The following is an 18,799-nucleotide window of genomic DNA, read 5'->3' on the forward strand; positions in this document are numbered from 1 at the left end:
GAATTTATCCATCTCTTCTAGGTTTTCTAGTTTATGTGCCTAAAGGTGTTCATAGTACCCTTGAATGATCTTTAATATTTCAGTGGTGTCAGTTGTAATATCCCCTGTGTCATTTCTTAGTGAGGTTATTTGGATTTTCTCTCTCTTTTCTTGGTTAATCTTGTTAATGGTCTATCAATTTTATTTGTCCTTTCAAAGAACCAATGGAACAGGAATTAAAAGAAATTAAAGAATATGTAAGCAAAAACTCAGTTGTATGTAAGAAAACCCAATTCCCCCTGAGAAAGAGAAAGAGGTGGAGTCATTTAAAAATTAACTGCCTGTTTTTCTGTCTGGCTAGTGAGCCTTATCTCTCACTTTCCCAGGCATTGTGAAGACCGTTTCTCTAGCTATGCAGCTGCAAGGTCACTAGACAGATAAACTTAAGTTGTAAAACATGTTTTTTCTTGAAAAGTAACAAATGATGTAATACAAGTCTCAACTGAATAACTGTCTTTGTTTCTCACTTCTGTAATATGCTTCCCCTACACAGATCTCCCCTAACCCTACAAAATGCTTAAAAGGTAACTTGACTCTTTGGGGGCTCAGTCATTTTTGAATGTTAATCTGACTGGGCTGGTGGACCTAAATAATAATAATAATAAATCCTCCTCAACTCCTCAGTCTTTCTGATTCCTAAATTATCCTGAAACATTTCTGGTGGCCCATACAGGGATCAGAGATGACAGATTTACTGTCTCCTTTGCCTGTGGGACTAGAGCCCCAGGGCCGGGGGAGACCCAGCATGCAAGGTGCACCCTAGGGGACTTTCACCTGGATGGAGACCAGCTCTCCCTGCATCCTGGCAGCCTACCCAGCAGTACAACAGAACTGGGGATGAGGCTACAGGACAATACTAGCACTTCAGGAACTGCGGTAAGGAGAAACTGCCCAAGGCAGGAAAGCCCATCCCATAGGGAGGAAGTGGAGCTTGATCACCTCCTGGGGACTGACCACTAATCCAACCTAGAGTGGCTGGGGGTGGCAGGAGTGGCCTGCCAATTTGGATGAATCTCATGTTCCCCTAACAAAGTAAAAGTGGTTCACTGGTGGAGAAAAAGGGCTGATAGAGAGGCAAGTGCAGCAAGGAAGAGCTTGCTGGCAGGGTGGCAAGAGTGGCTTGCAACCCCAACTGGGAGTGTGTGGGTGTGTGTGGACCTACCTGGGACACAAGAGAGACTCATTTCGTCCCATGAGGAGTCCTGGGGTAGGAGTGGTGTGTGTACGTGTGTGAATGTGGAAGCCTAACTAGGCTCACCTGGGACATGAGAGAGGCTCATTTCATCCAGTGAGGAGTCCTCAGGTGGGGGAGGTGTGTAAAAGTGTGTGAAAGAAACGGTCTTGGGAGAGGCCAATGTGGGGAGTGATGGGGAGGCACAGAGCCCTTAGCGCAGGCTGTGTGCTCTGAGGCGACTGTGGGGGAAAATCAGACCTAGGATATTGTGTATGGCTGATAGGACCAGCTCCATGTCTGCAGCAGGCTGTAAGAGGGGAAGGAACATTCCTAGCTAAACGTTGTCCAAAATTCCTGTAATAGGACCCGGTCTGGTGAACCTGAGAGTAAAAGTAAAAGTGAAAGTGCACCGCAAGGAAGAAAATGAAAGGAAAAGTGTCTAAACTAACTCCCTTGGAGTGCACGATAAACAATTTTAAAAAAGGATTTAGAGGTGATTATGCGATAAAACTGGATGCTCAAAAGTTAAGGACATACTGTGAGATAGACTGGCCTGCTTTCAATGTGGGGTGGCCCTCTGAAGGTACAATAGACAGGGAATGAATTGGCCATGTGTTTAAGGTGGTCACTGGAGTTGAAGGACAACCAGGATACCCAGACCAGTTTACGTATATAGACTCTTGGTTCAATGTGGCACAAACTCACCCCAAGTGGCTACAGCCCTGCCTAGAGGGATATTGCAAGGCATTAGTGGCTCAGGCAGCCCAACCAAAGGAAGCAGAGGAACCTAAAACCCCTAGCATCTCCCAGGAAAAGGAATCCTTGAAGCCTTAGCCAAAACCAGTTCTTCAGGCTCCACCTGAGGAAAGGGAATGTCTGCCCCCATAGGTGCCAGTCTACCCATCTTTGGCTAGAATAAAGCAGGAGGCAGAGTCAGGAGCATCTGCAGAGTTGGGCTCAGAGGAAAGTGAGGCTCAGTCTCCCCAAACCCAGAGGAACAGAAGCCCCTGTTAGAGAAAAACAAAAGAGAAGGACAGGGCAAGGCAGCTGGGCACCTCCACTCAGGCTGATCATGGGATTTGCAGATGCTACTTAGAGAAACCAGGACACAAGTTTATGATGAACAGGGGCAGATACAAGGTGGCCCTAGGCTTTATGTTTATCAGCCTTTCTCCACTACTGATCTCTTAAATTGGAAACAGCACAACTCCTCCTATACAGAAAAGCCTCAGGCTCTTATTGATTTGGTAAATTCTATTATTAACACACATAACCTGACCTGGCCGGATTTTGAATAACTTTTGCTAAGTTTATTTAATACAGAGGAGCGTAAAAGAGTTAATCAGTCAGCTCTCAGCTGGTTAGAAGGGGAAGCCCCAGAGACCACCCCTAATCCGCACCAGTTCACCATGGAGCGATACCCAAATGATGACCCTAACTGGGACCCAAATGAGGCAAGGGACATGGAACGGCTGCAGCTACATAGAAAGACACTCCTAAATGGGATAAAAGCAGGAGAAACGAAGGCAATAAATAAAAGTAAAATATCAGAAGTGCGCCAAAAGCCTGATGAAAGCCCAAGTGCATTCTATAAAAGGCTTTGTGAGGCATATAGACTGTACACTCCAGTTATTCTGGAGGCTCCTAAAAACCAAATTATGATAAATATGACCTTTGTCAGGCAAGCTCAGGGAAACATAAGACAAAAGCTTCAGAAGCTAGAAGGCTTTGCAGGAAAAAATATTAGTAAACTCCTGAAAATAGCAAACAAAATATATGTAAACTGGAAGGAAGAGGCAGAAAGAAAGAAAAAAAATTAAAAAAATTAAAAATAAAAATAAAAACAAAAAGACAAGTCAGTTTGTAGCTACTGCACTAACAGAAAGTAACCCTGGATTTGCTAGAGGGCATAGCCAAGGCAGAGGCCAAGGAAGAGGGCAGACAAGACCGGGAGAGGAAAGCCAGTGCCGGTTGGACAGGAACCAATGTACAAGGTTCAGGCAAATGGGCCACTGGAAAAATAAGTGCCCCGATAAAAAAAAAAAGAATGAAGATGATAGTCAATGGTCTAACACTCGAGGACAGCATTCGGTTGCTAGTCATGGTGCTTCAAAGGCAGGTCCTGATCTGATCAGCTTAGCGGGGGCCAAACATTTAGAGGACTAAGACAGATCGGGCTCCATCCTTTAGGCCCCGGGGAGCCTATGGTCTCTATGGAAGTAGGAGGCCGATTCATGAAATTTTTGGTCAATACTGGTGCTGATTTCTCTGTGGTAACTTACCCAATTAGCCCCCCCTCCCCCACAAAAAATTGTGCCACTATCATAGGGGCTACTGGGGCCAAAAAACGGAGACCTTTTTACAAATCCAAGAGATGTGTTATTGGGGGACAAGAAGTACAGCATGAGTTTCTATACATGCCAAACTGTCCAGTGCCCTTGTTGGAAAGAGACTCCAGAAACTGCAGGCACAGATTTCCTTTACACCTAAAGGGAATATGACCCTGGAGATAGGGAAACCAAAGGCAATGGTATTGACTCTAACTGTCCCAAAAACTGAGGAATGGTGGCTGTATAAACTGTGTACCAGGAGGCTGCCAGAGCCAGACCTACACAATATGTAGGGAATGCTTTTCAAGGTACCAGGTGTATGGGCTGAGGACAACCCCCCTGGGCTTGCTGCAAACAGACCCCCAGTGGTAGTAGAGCTTAACCCTCATGCTGCCCCGGTACCAGTCCGTCAATACCCCCTACCCAGAGAGGCAATTGATGACATAACAAAACATTTAAATCAGCCCTATAAACAAGGGATTATAGTAAAATGCAAGTCTTCCTGGAATACTCCTCTGCTGCCTGTGCGCAAGCCAAATGGTGAATACAGGCCAGTGAAGGACCTCCAGGGTGTAAACAAAGCCACTGTCACTATCCATGCCATAGTACCCAACCTATACACAATGTTGGGGTAGATTCCTGCTGAGGCCGCGTGGTTCACGTGTCTGGACTTAAAGGACGCTTTCTTTTCCTTGAGACTGCTCCCCAAAATCAGCCTATATTTGCCTTCCAGTGGAGACAATCGCAGTATACCTGGACAAGGCTGCCACAAGGGTTTAAGAATTCTCCTACTATTTTCGAGGAGGCTTTGGCTACCGACCTTGAGGCTTTTGCGCCACCTAGTGACAATTGTGTGCTATTACAACACATTGATGATTTGCTCTTCGCTGCCCCCATGAGGGAGAAATGCCTCTAAGGAACAGAGAGGCTTCTTCACTTGCTGTGTGAAGCTGGTTACATAGTGTCCAAGGACAAGGCAAAAGTCTGCTTTCGGGAGGTTGAATATCTAGAATTCATGGTATTCCAAGGCCAGTGCAGACTTAAAAGTGCATGCAAGGAGGCTGTATGTGCATTGCCCACCCCAGTTACAAGGTGGCAGGTCAGGGAATTTCTAGGTGCAGCGGGATTCTGCCGAACCTGGATTCCAAATTTCTCCCTTATAGCAAGGCCCTTATATGAGACTACCGAAGAAAAAAAAAGAGGGCCGCTCCTATGGAAAAAGAAACAAGAAAAGGCCTTCAAAGATACAAAGGAAGATCTCATCCAAGCTCCGACGCTAGGGTTGCCAGATGTAAAAAAAAGTCCTTCTTTTTGTACGTGGATAAACAAAAGGGAATGACAGCCGGAGTCTTAACTCAATTGTTGGGTTCTTGGCATCAGCCGGTAGCATACTTACCCAAAAGACTGGATTTGGTGGCCTTAGGTTGGACCCACTGCTTCAGGGCGTTGGCAGCTACTGCAATCCTTATAGAAGATGCCAATAAGCTAGCCCTAGGTCAAAAGTTAATAGTTAGGGTGCCACACGCTGTAATCACCTTAATGGAGCAAAAAGGACGTCGTTGACTGTCCAATTCTAAAATGCTAAAGTATCAAGGGCTTCTGTATGAAAATCCCCAGATAACACTAGAGACTGTAAATACCTTAAACCCAGCTAACCTGCTGCCTGTGGAGAAACCTGATTGAAAGGACGGTGGATTGCCTCACTGCTGGCAGGATCTTCCCCACTGTTGCATAAATATGGTGGACAAAGTGTTCTAGAGCTGGGAAGATCTCAGAGATACCCCCTTGGAGAGCTCAGATGTTAAATACTTCACTGATGGCAGCAGTTTCATAACAGATGGGGTATGATATGCAGGGTATGCGCAGTAGTGACCCAACACTCGGTGGTTGAGGCTCAGGCCTTACCTTCTGGGACTTCTGCTCAGAAGGTTAGATTAATAGCATTAACCAGAGCACCGTTATCGGCCAAGAAAAAAAGTAAACATATATACTGATTCAAGATATACTTTTACAATCCTGCATGCCCGTTGGACAATATACAAAGAGACAGGAGTTTTGACTACTAAAGGCAAAAAAAAAAAAAAAATTGCAATTATTAAAAACCATATGGGCTCCAGAGAAAGTGGCTGTCATTCATTGCAAAGGACACCAAATTGAGAAAAGCTGAGACGCAGGGCAACAGAAAGGTAGACCGAGAGGCTGGGTGGGCAGCAATGAGCAAGGCTTTACCTGAAAAAAAAAACTTTATCAATTCCTCTCCTTATAGAGCCCCCTTTGCTGGAAGTACCCAATTACTCTTCAGTAAAAAAAACTTGGTTTGGTCAGAAAACAAAAAAATCTATTAAAGGTGGATGGTGGCTGTTCTCTAACAGGAGGCTAGCCGTCCCAGGGACAATAGCCCCAAGGTTTGTGACACAGATCCATCAAGGAACACACATTGGAAGGACAGCCCTAGAAACTTTGATAGGTTGGCATTTCTATGTGCAACAGCTCTCTGCCATCACCTGTACTGTTTGTAAACAAGGTCTATCCTGTGCCCAGAATAATCCAAAACAAGGACCTACTCGACCTCCAGGAATTCAGGAAGTAGGGGCTGTGCCTTGTGAAAACCTGCTTGTAAACTTTACTGAGTTACCTCTAGCAGGAGGTTACCAATATATGCTAATGTTTGTTTACACCCGCTTGGGGTGGATTGAGGCCTTCTCCACCAGGACTAAAAAGACAAGAGAGGTGACAAAGGTACTACTAAAAGACATCATACCAAGATTTGGGTTTCTTTTAACCCTAGGATCAGACAATGGTCCTGCATTTGTGGCAGATGTAGTACAACAGCTGACTCAACTTTTAAAGATCAGATGGAAACTGCATACAGACTACTGACCACAGAGCTCAGGGAAGGTAAAATGGATGAACTGGACACTCAAACAGCTACTAAAAAAGTTTTGCCAGGAAACTCACGATGGGATCATGTCTTGCCCATGGTCCTCCTCCAGGTCAGGTGTACACCTACAAAACAAACTGGGTATTTGCTCTATAAAATATTGTTCGGAAGGCCACCCCCAATTATTAATCAAATTAGAGGGAATTTAAAGTAGTTAGAAAAGTTAATTCTTAGAAGACAGATGCAGGCTTTAGGAGTAACAATGCAGGAGGGGCAAAGCTGGATAAGAAAAAGAATACCTGTAAGTCTAACAGACCCAGTGCATCCACATAAGCCGGGGGACTCTGTCTGGGTTAAAAGGTGAAATTCAACAACCCTGGGGCCCTTATGGGATGGGCCCCATATTATAATCATGTCTACTCCTACTGCTTTTAAAGTTACAGCTGTCACACCTTGGATTCACCATAGCCGACTGAAACCAGTGGCAGCAGTGACTCCCAATGATGACCAGTGGATTAGCCAACAAGACCCAGATCACCCCACCCGAATGGGCCTACGGTGAAACCCAACCACCAGTAAGAAGGACAATTGCCTTGCTCTGACCACACTGGAGACTGGTCAGTCTACCCACAGCTGAAGCTTGAGAATCCTGCAAGCTCTGCTCTAGTCACATCCTGGAATCTGACTAGTCCACACACAGCCGAAGCTAAGAGGGCCATCACTGAATAAGTAAATATGAATACAATTTATAACCCTAGTTATAATTCTGTTAATACTGATTTTTATGTTGTTATGTTATTACTGCAAATACTGCAAATGTCTATGCCCAGAGGAAGGTTTGCCGTGCTCATGCGTAGTGTAAGCATGTTTCTAATACATACACTGATGTTGTTACCATTTCTGCCTATACTAGAAGGGGAAAAATCTTTAGAGGGATGCCCACACTGTGTACACACTACCTAGGTAAAAAATATCATAGTTAAAACTCTACTGTGCCATACCTACTATGAATGTACAGAAACCAAGTTAGGAACATGCACATACAACCAGACCACCTATTCACTCTGTGACTGAGGAAATAATCAGCTATATGTATGTTATGACCCTGAGCTCTTACCTTATGAATTCTGGTTTGAGGTACATATTAAATCAGAAAAGAAAAAAAGAAACTTGTACCTCAAACCAATGAAGCCTCTCCCTCCTATAAAGGGCCTATTTCCTTGTACTTTAATTCCTGCCATGCTGCATATGTTCCTAATCCTAAAAAAACAGAAGCTGTCTCCAATGGTTTAACACAAAAGAGGCTTAGCAGAAGCAGCCCTAAACATAGGTATGAAAAAACACAAATCAGATATCCAGACTGTAACATTCAGTGGTCTATGCTAACACAACTCCAACACTTATATTCAGGAAGGACTGCTCTGCTACATAGTATGTCAACCAAAGCAAATTCTAGGACAAGGACACACAATCCTTTAAATTTTACTCTTCTAAAGCCAGAGCTATCTTTTTGGCCTACAGGACAGACAGCACTATTATGGATTAATAGACAAGGAGCAGGCCTTGGAGTTCCACTACTAATTGCCAAAAAGACTAGAAGGACTCAAATGCATCCAACCCTGCAATTCTGGGTTTGTAAGTCATTCTATAAGCATTTTAATCAGTCAGTGACAGCTTCCTCCATCAATCAAAAACTTATTTACTCAACTAACTAAAAACATAGCTGGCAGCTTAGTAATTTCTTCATGCTACGTGTGTGAAAAAACTAATATGGGGGACGAGTTGCTATGGGAGGCTAAGAAATTAATGCCGCAAGATAACTTCACTTTGCCTAACTGTGCCAGTGAACCAACAGCCTCAGCCAGTGTTCGGTTGTTAAAAACCTCCATAATTGGAAAGTACAGTATTGCCTGATGGGGAAAGACTTTCACAGAGACAGTAGAAAAAACAACCTGCCTAGGACAACAGTATTATGATAAGACTAAAAACAAAACTCTATGGAGAAATGCCCAGAAGGACTCTTACTTACCAGATCCAAATCCCTTTTCTCGATTCTCTACCCTAAGCCACACTTGGCATCGGCTACAGGCTCCAAATGCTTGGAAAGCACCCTCTGGCCTATATTGGATCTATGAAGCATGGGCATATTGGCAACTGCTGGCTACATGGACAAGGACATGTGTGTTAGAAACAATCAAGCCATCCTTCTTTTTAATTCCTCTAAAGAAAGGGGAATTCTTAGGGTATCCAGTTTATAATAAAAATTAAAAAAAAAAAACTAAAAAAACCATAATCACAAAAATAAACACAAATGTCAAAAAAAAAGTAAACATAGAAGACTAAAAAGATAATAAATGGCCTCCAGAAAAAAATCACTAAATATTATGGGCCAGCTACCTGGGTGCAAGATGGGTCATGGGGGTACCATACCCCAATCTATGTGCTCAACCGCATCATAAGGTTACAGGCTGTCCTAGAAATTATAACCAATAAAATGTCAAGGGCACTAAATTTATTGACAATACAAGCAACACAAAAAAATGCTATATATCAAAATAAATTGACTTTAGATTATCTCTTAGCCTCAAAAAAGTAAGTAAAAATTTAATTTAACCAACTGTTGCCTAGAAATTGATAATAATGGCCGAGCTGTCATAAAAATCACAGCTAAAATGCATAAGTTGGCCCATGTTCCAGTTCAGACTTAGTCTGGATGGTCCCTGGATTCCTCGTTTGGAAAATGCTTCTCAACTTTTGGAGAATTCAAAACCCTCATTGGTGGGTTTTTGTTTATTCTTGGCATCTGCCTCATCCTCCCTTGCCTTTTACCTCTGTTTATTAGGAGCATTCAGTTAACTATAGAGACAGTAGTAACCCGATACACTATCGCACAGTTGATGGCATTAACCAAATATCAGCCACTGCCAGTAAAAGAAGAAGCTCAGCTCCACAAAAAGGTGACATACAGTGGTGCTTTCTATTAACACCTTTGTTATCAAAAGCACTAAAGGCAGGAAATGGAAGAGGAATTAAGAGAAATTAAAGAATGTGTAAGGAAAAACTCAGTTGTATGTAAGAAAACCCAATTCCTCCTGAGGACAAGAAAGAGGTGGAATCCTTTAAAAATTAACTGCCTGTTTTTCTGTCTGTGGCTAGTGAGCCTTATCTCTCCCTTTCCCAGGCATTGTGAAGACCCTGTTTCTCTAGCCGTGCAGCTGCAAGGTCACTAGACAGAAAAACTCAAGTCATAAACATGTTTTTTCTTGAAAGGTAAGAAATGATGTAATGCAAGTCTCAATTGAATAACTGTCTTTGTTTCTCTCTTCTGTAATATGCTTCCCCCTGCACAGATCTCACCCCACCCCACAAAATGCTTAAAAGGTAACTTGACTCTTTGTTCAGGGCTCAGTTTTTTTTGAATGTTAATCTGACTGGGCCAGTACGCCTAAATAATAATAATAATAATCAATCCTCCTCAACCCCTCTTTCTCTCTGATTCCTAAATTATCCCACAACACCAACTTTTTGTTTTATTTATTTTTTGTATTTTGTTGTTGTTGTTGTTTTGTCAATTCTATTTAGTTCTGCTCTGATCTTGGTTATTTCCTTTGTTGGATTTGGGTTTGTCTTGTTCCTGCTTCTCTAGTTCCTTGAGGTGTGACCTTAGATTGCCAGTTTGTGCTCTTTCAGACTTTTTGATGTAGGTGTTTAGGGCTATAAATTTTTCTCTTAGCACCGCCTTTGCTGTATCACAGAGGTCTTGAGGATTGTATCATTATTGTCATTCAGTCCAAAGAATTTTTTTAAATTTCCATCTCAATTTTGTTTTTGACCCAATGCTCATTCAGAAGCAGGTTATTTAATTTCCATGTATTTGCATGGTTTTGAAGATTCCTTTTGGAGTTGATTTTCAGTTTTATTCCACTGTGATCTGACAGAGTGCATGATACAATTTCAATTTTCCTAAATTTATTGAGAACCTTTTTATGGCCTATCATATGGTCTGTCTTGGAGAAAGTTCCATGTGCTGTTGAATAGAATGTGTATTCTGTGGTTGTTGGATGAAATGTTTTGTATATATGTGTTAAGTCCATTTATTCCAAGGTGTAGTTTAAATACATTGTTTCTTCGTTGACTTTCTGTCTTGATGACCTGTCTAGTGCTGTCAGTGGAGTATTGAAGTCCCCCACTATTATTGTGTTGCTGTTTATCTCATTTCTTATGTCTACTAGTAATTACTTTATAAATTTGGAAGCTCCAGTGTTAGGTGCATATATGTTTAGGATTGTCACATTTTTCTTTTGGACGAGACCTTTTACCATTATACACTGTCTCTCTTTGTCTCTTTTAGCTACTGTTGCTTTAAACTTTCTTTTGTCTCATATAAGAATAGCTACCACTGCTCGCCTTTGGTGTCCATTTGCATGAAATGCCTTTTTCTACCACTTTCCTTAAGTTTATGTAAGTCCTTATGTGTTAGGTGAGTCTACTGAAGGCAGCAGATAGTTAGTTGGTGAGTTCTTATCCGTTCTGTGGTTCTGCATTTTGTAAGTGGAGCATTTAGGCCATTTACATCCAATGTTAGTATTAAAATTTGAGGTGCCATTGCTTTCATCATGCTCTTTGTTGCCTCTGTACTTTGTTTTCATTTTTTGTTTTTGCTTTTTAACTTGTATTTTTGTTTTATAGGTTCTGTGTGATTTATGCTTCAATGAGCTTCTGTTTTGATGTGTTTCCAGGACTTGCTTCAAGATTTAGAGCTCCTTTTAGCAGTTTTTACAGTGCTGGTTTGGTAATGGTAAATTCTGTCAGCATTTGTTTGTCTGAAAATGACTATCTTTTCTTCATGTATGATGCTTAGTTTTCGTGGATACAAAATTCTTGGCTGATGATTGTTTTGTTTGAGGAGGCTGGAGAAAGGGCCCCAATCCCATCTAGCTTGTAAGGTTTCTGCTGAAAAATCTGCTGTTAATTTGATAGGTTTTCCTTTATAGCTTACCTAGTGCTTCTGTCTCACATCTTAAGATTCTTTCCTTTGTCTTAACTTTGGAAAACCTAATGAAAATGTGCCTAGGCTAAGATCTTTTTGTGATGAATTCCCCAGGTGTTCTTTGTGCTTCTTGTATTTGGATGTCTAGGCCTCTCACAATGCCAGAGAAGTTTTCCTTTTTTATTCCCCCAAATATGTTTTCCCGGCTTTTAGAATTCACTTCTTCCTCAGGTACCTCAATTATTCTTAGGTTTCATCATTTAACAGAATGCCAGACTCCTTGGAGGCTTTGCTCATATTTTCTTATTCTTTTTTCTTTGCCTTTATTGGATTGAGTTAATTCAAAGACCTTGTCTTCAAACTCTGAATTTCTTTCTTCTACTTGTTCAATTCTATTGCTGAGACTTTCCAGAGCATTTCACATTTCTAAAAGTGCATCCAAAGTTTCCTGAATTTTTTATTGTTTTTTTCTTTAAGCTATCTACTTCCTTGAATATTTCTCCCTTCACTTCTTGCATCATTTTATTGGATTTTCTTGCATTGGGCTTTGCCTTTCTCTAGCCTCTCCCTGATTAGCTTAATACCTAACCTGAATTATTTTTCAGATTAATCGGGGATTTCTTCTTGGTTTGGATCCACTGGTGATGAACTAGTGTGATTTTTGGGGGGGTGTTGAAGAGCCTTGTTTTGTCAGATTACCAGGGTTGGTTTTCTGGTTCCTTCTCATTTGAGTAGCCTCTGTCAGAGGAAAGGTCTAGGGCTGAAGACTGTTGTTCAGACTCTTTTGTCCCACGGGGTGTTCCCTTGACATAGTGCACTCCCCCTTTTCCTATGGGTGTGGCTTCCTGCAAGCTGAAGTGCATTGATTGTTGTCTCTCTTCTGGGTCTAGCCACCCATCAGGTCTACCTGGCTTTGGGATGGTGCTAGGGGTTGTCTGCACAGAGTCCTGTGATGTGAGCCATCTATGGGTCTCTCAACCATGGATCCCAGTGCCTGTTCCAGTGGAGGTGGTGAAGGGTGCAGTAGACTCTGTGAGGGTCCTTAGCTTTGGTGGTTTAAGGCTCTATATTTGTGCTGGTTGGCCTCTTGCCAGGAGGTGGTACTTTCCAGAAAGCATCAGCTGTAGTAGTGTGGAGAGGGACAGGCAGTGGGCAGGGCCCTAGGATTCCCAAGATTATATTTCCTTTATCTTTCACTACCAACTTAAACATTTGTGACAATTTCAATATCAGAAATTTATATGTAATCTAATTTATTCTGGTAGCTTAAATTCTGGTAGCTTATTTTCTTATATGCTTCAATCTTTATAATTTAGTTCTCACATGAGGGAGATCTAATACTGGAAATATTTTCAATCTGTATGTTTATGTATTTATTCTAGTTGTCCTGGCACAAGATTATCAATATTGCTGTGTGACCAGCCATTGGCTTTTCACATTTACAACTCCTCTGATTTTTTTCTTACCTCATTTCTGGTGCTGGGGAATTCTGATATTTTCTCCTCATCTCCATTGTATATTTTAGGGATTCTTGAAACTTTTGATGCACAAACATCCACACTTTCTACATAAGTAAAATATTTTACTTAGATATTTTCTAGCAGACACTGAGTTCTCATGAAAAATCCTCAATCTCTTTATTTGGAACACCCCCTCCCCAATATTCCATATGGAGTACTTATGTGTAGAATGTGATTACTTCATGAATACATCAAAGTATGGATACACTTTGAACACATTTCTGAAGTTGTAATCCCTTTCTTGATGAATAGTAGCTGCACATGAACAGAATTGATGTTTTCTCTGGAGCAGTCAGTTAGCACTGGTAGAATCTGTTCTGTAATCCCAGGTCCTTGGGCTCCAGTGTCAATGCTTCCTCCTTAAATCCTCCCTGACCCTGTAAATTTACCTCAGTCTCTATTTCTTAATCCAATGGCTATTTAAATTGATCTCCAATTACTTTGTATGTGGCCAGATATTATTTATGGGTTATATTCTAATTCACATTTTTCTGATGTAATTTCAGAGAGCCTAGAAAATATCACCTAGTGAATATCTACTTCCATGAAGCCAATGATACATTTTTAGGTCTTAAACTTCAATATTTAAAATCTTTGTCTCTGGAATTTGAAAAATAATGTGTATGCCTTGTTTACTGGATAAAAAGGCTAATCACTTGTTCATCTGATTAGTAATCAAACTTTCTAAAATTTATTTAATACTTGATGTTACTTTATGTTTTATATAAATGTGTATTTCCATGACAGTTTTAGTGTCACCTAATATTATTTTCAATGTTGTAATTTTTATTTATATGAATCTTTGTGTTATACATTTTAATGTCATTGGTATTAAAAGTGTATGAGCAAATAGCTTGAAATAGTGCCTAGCACATCATGGATTCTATGTAAATATTCACCACTCTGTTTCATCACATTTTAACCCATTCATTCCACTCTTCATTTCCTAACACTTTTTTTGTCCTTATTCAAATTTTGTTGGTGTCCTGTCTACATATTAATAGAAGAGAGGAGGTAGGCCCAGACTTCCATCTTGATTAAATACTAAGACAAATGGCAATTTTCCTAGTTCTATATATATTCAACATTACATTTGTCTCACACTATAAATATGAGTATTAAGTACAGCAAGAAAAACAATCTTAACCTTCCTGCAAGAGATGTTGGGATATTTATGGATTGTCCACAACTTCTTTCGCCCAACATTATATTTATTCTTACATCTCAACTGCCATGAAAACCTAGAAGCATGAAACACTACAAATTAGAAACAAATTCCCTGCTATACACAAATTGTAAAAGTAAACTCAAGAAGAAATAGAATATATGCATACTCATACAACAAGCAAATAGATTAGACTAGTGAAAACTCTTCATCAGTCTAGCCCAGGCTCACATAGCTTTACTAGTGAATTCTATTAAACACTTCATGAATAATCAATCCTTCACAAACACTTGCAAAACAGAGAAGCAGGAAAACATCAATTCATTTTTGAGGCCAGTATTACCCAGATAACAAATTAGATGAAAGCATCACAAGAAAATAAATGTGCAGACTATTATCTCTCATGAATAAAGACAGAAATCTCCAAAAACTCTAGCAAACTGGATGAAGCAACACACAAAAATGTTAGACAAGCCTGGCATTGTGGTGCACACCTGTAGTCCCAGCTACTTAGGAGGCTGAGGTGGCAGGATCACTTGAGCCCAGGAGTTTGAGGTTATAGTGAGCTGTGACTGTGCCACTCCACCCCAATCTGGGTGACAAAGTAAGGCCTCATCTGTAATAAAAATTAAGGAAAATTAGAAAAAATTTAGACAATATAACCAAGTGGAATTATCTTATCAATACAAATTTAAAAATCAATCAGTGTAATACACCATATTAATAGAATAAAGGAAAAGACCATGATGACTTAAATGGACATCTGACAAAGTCTGACACTCATTCCTGATAAATCCTCCAGAAATCTAGCAATAGAAATAACTTCTTCAACCTCCTAAAGAACATCCATGAAAATTTAATAAATTCCACTAAGGTATATTGAAAGACATTTTGATACTTCCAACTCTATGGTTTTAAAGATTAACAATGAAATTATAACTAACAGTAAACTCTCCATATGGAAAACAGTAAACACTTTTCTAACAATATTTCTTTTGCATGTGATAAAGGTAAAGATTCAAATTTAATAAGAGGATTGCTCTTGAGAAGACTGAAATTTGGTGTTCCTAATTTTCTGACTTATTAGCAATTAGAATCTAATTATCAATAATTCCAAGAAGACAAGGGTATTGTCCTCAGCCAAAAGGCATGATCACATAGAATCCTTATGTTAGGCATAACAGCATTACATATTTGAATCATTTGATAACATTGCCATCATTGCTGTATTCTCCTGGAAATAACACACAATACAGACTTCAAAAAATCAGAGCTTTTGTTGGGATATATGCTCCTTCCAAAGGTGATTGTGTGCAGTATTCTGCGAATCAATTCCTTCAAAGGTAAAGTGTGGCTATCTGGGCTTCTGGGAATATTCCGAAAATCCACATATTCTAAAAATCTTTTCCACTACAAACCACCATAAATGCTGGACAACAGAATATGTGCTCAACTGCGCAAATTATACTTTGGGGCTTTTGTACACAGTTTTTGCACAGAAATATTTAAGTGAATATAAACTAATTCAAATGTTTTCCAGGTGGATATTGAGGAAGAAACAGAAAAATCCAAGACAATCCCCTGTGGAAGAAAATTATCCAACCCAAATTTCAACTGAACCCAAAGCTCAACCCAAAGCACTAAACAGCACATCAAGACCTGTCAAATATAATCACACAATCTAATACTTTTAAATACGCAAAATGAAGAGCACCAAAGTCAATGTCATTCAGAAATAACAATAACAAAACTAGAACACCCCGATGCCATTAGGCCTCAAGGAATTCCAAAGTAGTGTATTAGGTATAAAAAATATATATGTAATTAGAAATGTTTACAGAAATTAGAGGGATTTTTTTGTTTGTTAGTTTGTTGGTTTGTTTGTTTGAGACGAGGTCTCGCTGTGTCACCCAGGCTGGAGTGCAGCAGCGCGATCTCGGCTCACTGCAAGCTCCGCCTCCTGGGTTCACGCCATTCTCCTGCCTCAACCTCCCGAGTAGCTGAGACTACAGGCACCCGCCACCATGCCCGGGTAATTTTTTGTATTTTTTTTTATTAGAGATGGGGTTTCACCGTGTTAGCCAGGATGGGAGGGATTTTTTTTAAAAAAAGATTTGGCCTCTAAAACAGTTAACATTTCAGTAAAGAAGAAAAGATAAATTCAATGTTTGATATACATACATACAAATAAATTTCAGGAAAATGAAAAGTCCATATGATGATAGAATCCAAATTATATAAAAGAAATCTCAGTATTTGTTTTTACACATTTTAAGGAAAAAGCAAGCCTGAAAGCATAAAATGCAGAAAATAATAAGTCTGGAGTTTTCAAGTCTCTCTCACTGACTTTGCCACTTAGAGAACAGCCAGCACAGGCTCAGGATCCCCTACTGGGCATTTCTGCCAAGGAGACCATCCTCATCGAAATGGAGCAGAAAGCTACGCGCACAAGTACTGAGGGATCTAGCCAGCAGCCCACAAGGCAAGGGGGCTCTCTCTTTGTTACCAGGCAGATCAGCAGGTTGAGAAATAATAGACACACACAAGATAGTGAAAGCTGGGTCCAGGGGGGTCACCGCCTTCTGGTTCCGCGGTGCTAACAATGCACTGGATAAACCAGCATTTATTATTAAGTTTAGTGAGGGCGGGGGTAGGTTAGTGAGGGATTTAGGGTCATTTCATTATGCGGTGAGATGGTCATATGGGGATGAAGTAGTTCTTTAACATAACATTTGTATGTAGAAGTAGAGTATATTTGTGTGTAGAATAAGAATTGTATGTAGAGATAAGAATTTACAATATAGTGTGTGCGTCAGTAATTTCTAACAGAGCCTTAGAACAGAAACACAGTTTTTCCATAACCTATGATTAGCAAGATATTAATCAGCAGTAACAATTGCAACAAAAGCTGGTTACAAACAATCCATGGAAATAGGACATGAAGCTAGACAACTGGTTAGACCAGAAATTCTCAGAAGGGAGTATGCTTTAACCCTAAAGAGGCCTAGAAGAGCCGTGGCAAGATGAGGGCCTTTATAGCCCTATCTTATCCATATGGACAGGCGCCCCCCAATGCGTCCGTTTATAGGCTTCCCACAAGGGTCGCATTCCATTCCCAGAGCTATGAACATCTGCTTTTCTGGGATAGGAATCTTGGTGATGTGAAACCTCCCTGACTGCACGTCCATTCATAGGCTCTCTGCAGGGGGAAGCACATCACGTGATGTTGGCTCGTTCTGGCAGTCCAGCCTGGCATTGTCTTTACACAATCCTGCATACAATTTTGTATTTACAATAATCAGGAGCATTTTATGTTTTATTCCATAGCAATAGTTTCAGGGGGTCTCCCTACACACAAGATCGATGGATGCTCCTCTCCCAGAGACCAGCAGGTGCAGGTGTAGAGGGAGTGATCCAGGAGGGGTTGTGAGCACCAACCTGGGAGAAGTGGCTGGACCTCCATTGGACCCTCCTGACTGCATGGGCCTCAGAGGGTTCCAGCATAGGCGAATCCTAGGTTCCCTGTCCCATGGCTGGCCCCTAAGACTTGCTCTACCTGCCAGCTCTTTCCACAAAGACATCAGGATGTCAAACCCAACCCAGCCCCATCACAGAGAAAGGGGATTAATGTCAGGGCCCATGCCCATCCTGGCCTTTTCAGTAACTGTTAATTAAGTAGTGAATAGGATAGGCCAGAATGTGCTGCTGTGGCCCCTGGGATCACATCCCTGGAGGGAACTTGCCTGGAGTTGTGAACTGAAGGGGTAGGCTGGAGAGCCCACTTGGGGTTCAGTGAGTCGGGACTTAGTTTCCGGCTCAGTTCCCTCTGCCACTCCTGGGGAACTGGGGCTTGTCTAGAGCAGGCATTGAAGATGTCATACAGCAGACATGCTGAGCTGTCATGTGGGTGGCAAAGGGTGAACATGAGGCATCCCGAGGGTTCCAACCATCAGAAGGTCCTGAGGTCAGCCCAGAGCCAGCACAGCCTCTGTACCTGGAGCTGCAGGTACGCAGGCTGTACCAGGAGCTGCAGGGTGGGCATTGTGCTGTGGGCTGGGCAGAGTGGAGTGAGAAGCCAGTCAGGGAGGGGCTTTCATTGCCCATTTTCCTGTGGTGCAAATCAAGTCCCCAAGGCCATAAGCCAGGTGAGGCAGAAACACTGGGCTGAGGTCATCGCCTTCTCTCCTCTTTGGTTCACGCAGGCCCCTGACTTTCCTGGGCTTGCCTGAAAGTGAGAGAAGATACCTCTTCTTGTGAGGGTGGACACAGAAGTCACCCGTCAAGTGTGGTGAGGGGAGCTGAGGCACCCCCAGAGTCTTTGCAGGGCAGCACCCTGTACTTGCTGGCTGGACCGGGAGGCCAGGCTGGGACATTCTGGGAACTGAGGTCACCAGTCCCCGCTATGCTTTGAATCTCTCCCCACCCTGCAACCTTGGGCCAGCTCAGGCTCTGCCACCAGCTCCCCACATCGTCGTCCCTCAGAGCCCTAGTGTGGGTTCCCTCTACTTGGTGTTTCTGGCCCCTGCTCTCCATTCTTAGGTCTGACAAGCACCCAACCTCCAAACCTGTGTCTTCCTGGGGGAGTGGGTGTTGGGACCCTTGGCACAGAACTCAGCTTAGCTACATGTGTGTCCCAGACTTGCTTAATCAATGGAGCTGTGAACCCGCTGCTCCCGCATTTCATGGGTCAGGTAGACAGG

General features: G+C 41.7%; 1 long non-coding RNA gene across 1 annotated transcript; it reads left to right on the plus strand.

Moving 5' to 3' along the window:
* The first annotated feature begins 266 nt into the window (after window positions 1-266).
* Window positions 267-16,311, plus strand: LOC107967766 (uncharacterized). The gene is made up of 4 exons (XR_001708481.4): window positions 267-915; window positions 6,893-7,153; window positions 9,606-9,694; window positions 15,640-16,311. It is a non-coding gene; the product is annotated as an uncharacterized LOC107967766 (long non-coding RNA).
* The last annotated feature ends 2,488 nt before the right edge of the window (window positions 16,312-18,799 follow it).

This window comes from Pan troglodytes, chromosome 10 (genome assembly GCF_028858775.2).
Source record: "Pan troglodytes isolate AG18354 chromosome 10, NHGRI_mPanTro3-v2.0_pri, whole genome shotgun sequence".
Classification (NCBI taxonomy): Eukaryota; Metazoa; Chordata; class Mammalia; order Primates; family Hominidae; genus Pan; species Pan troglodytes.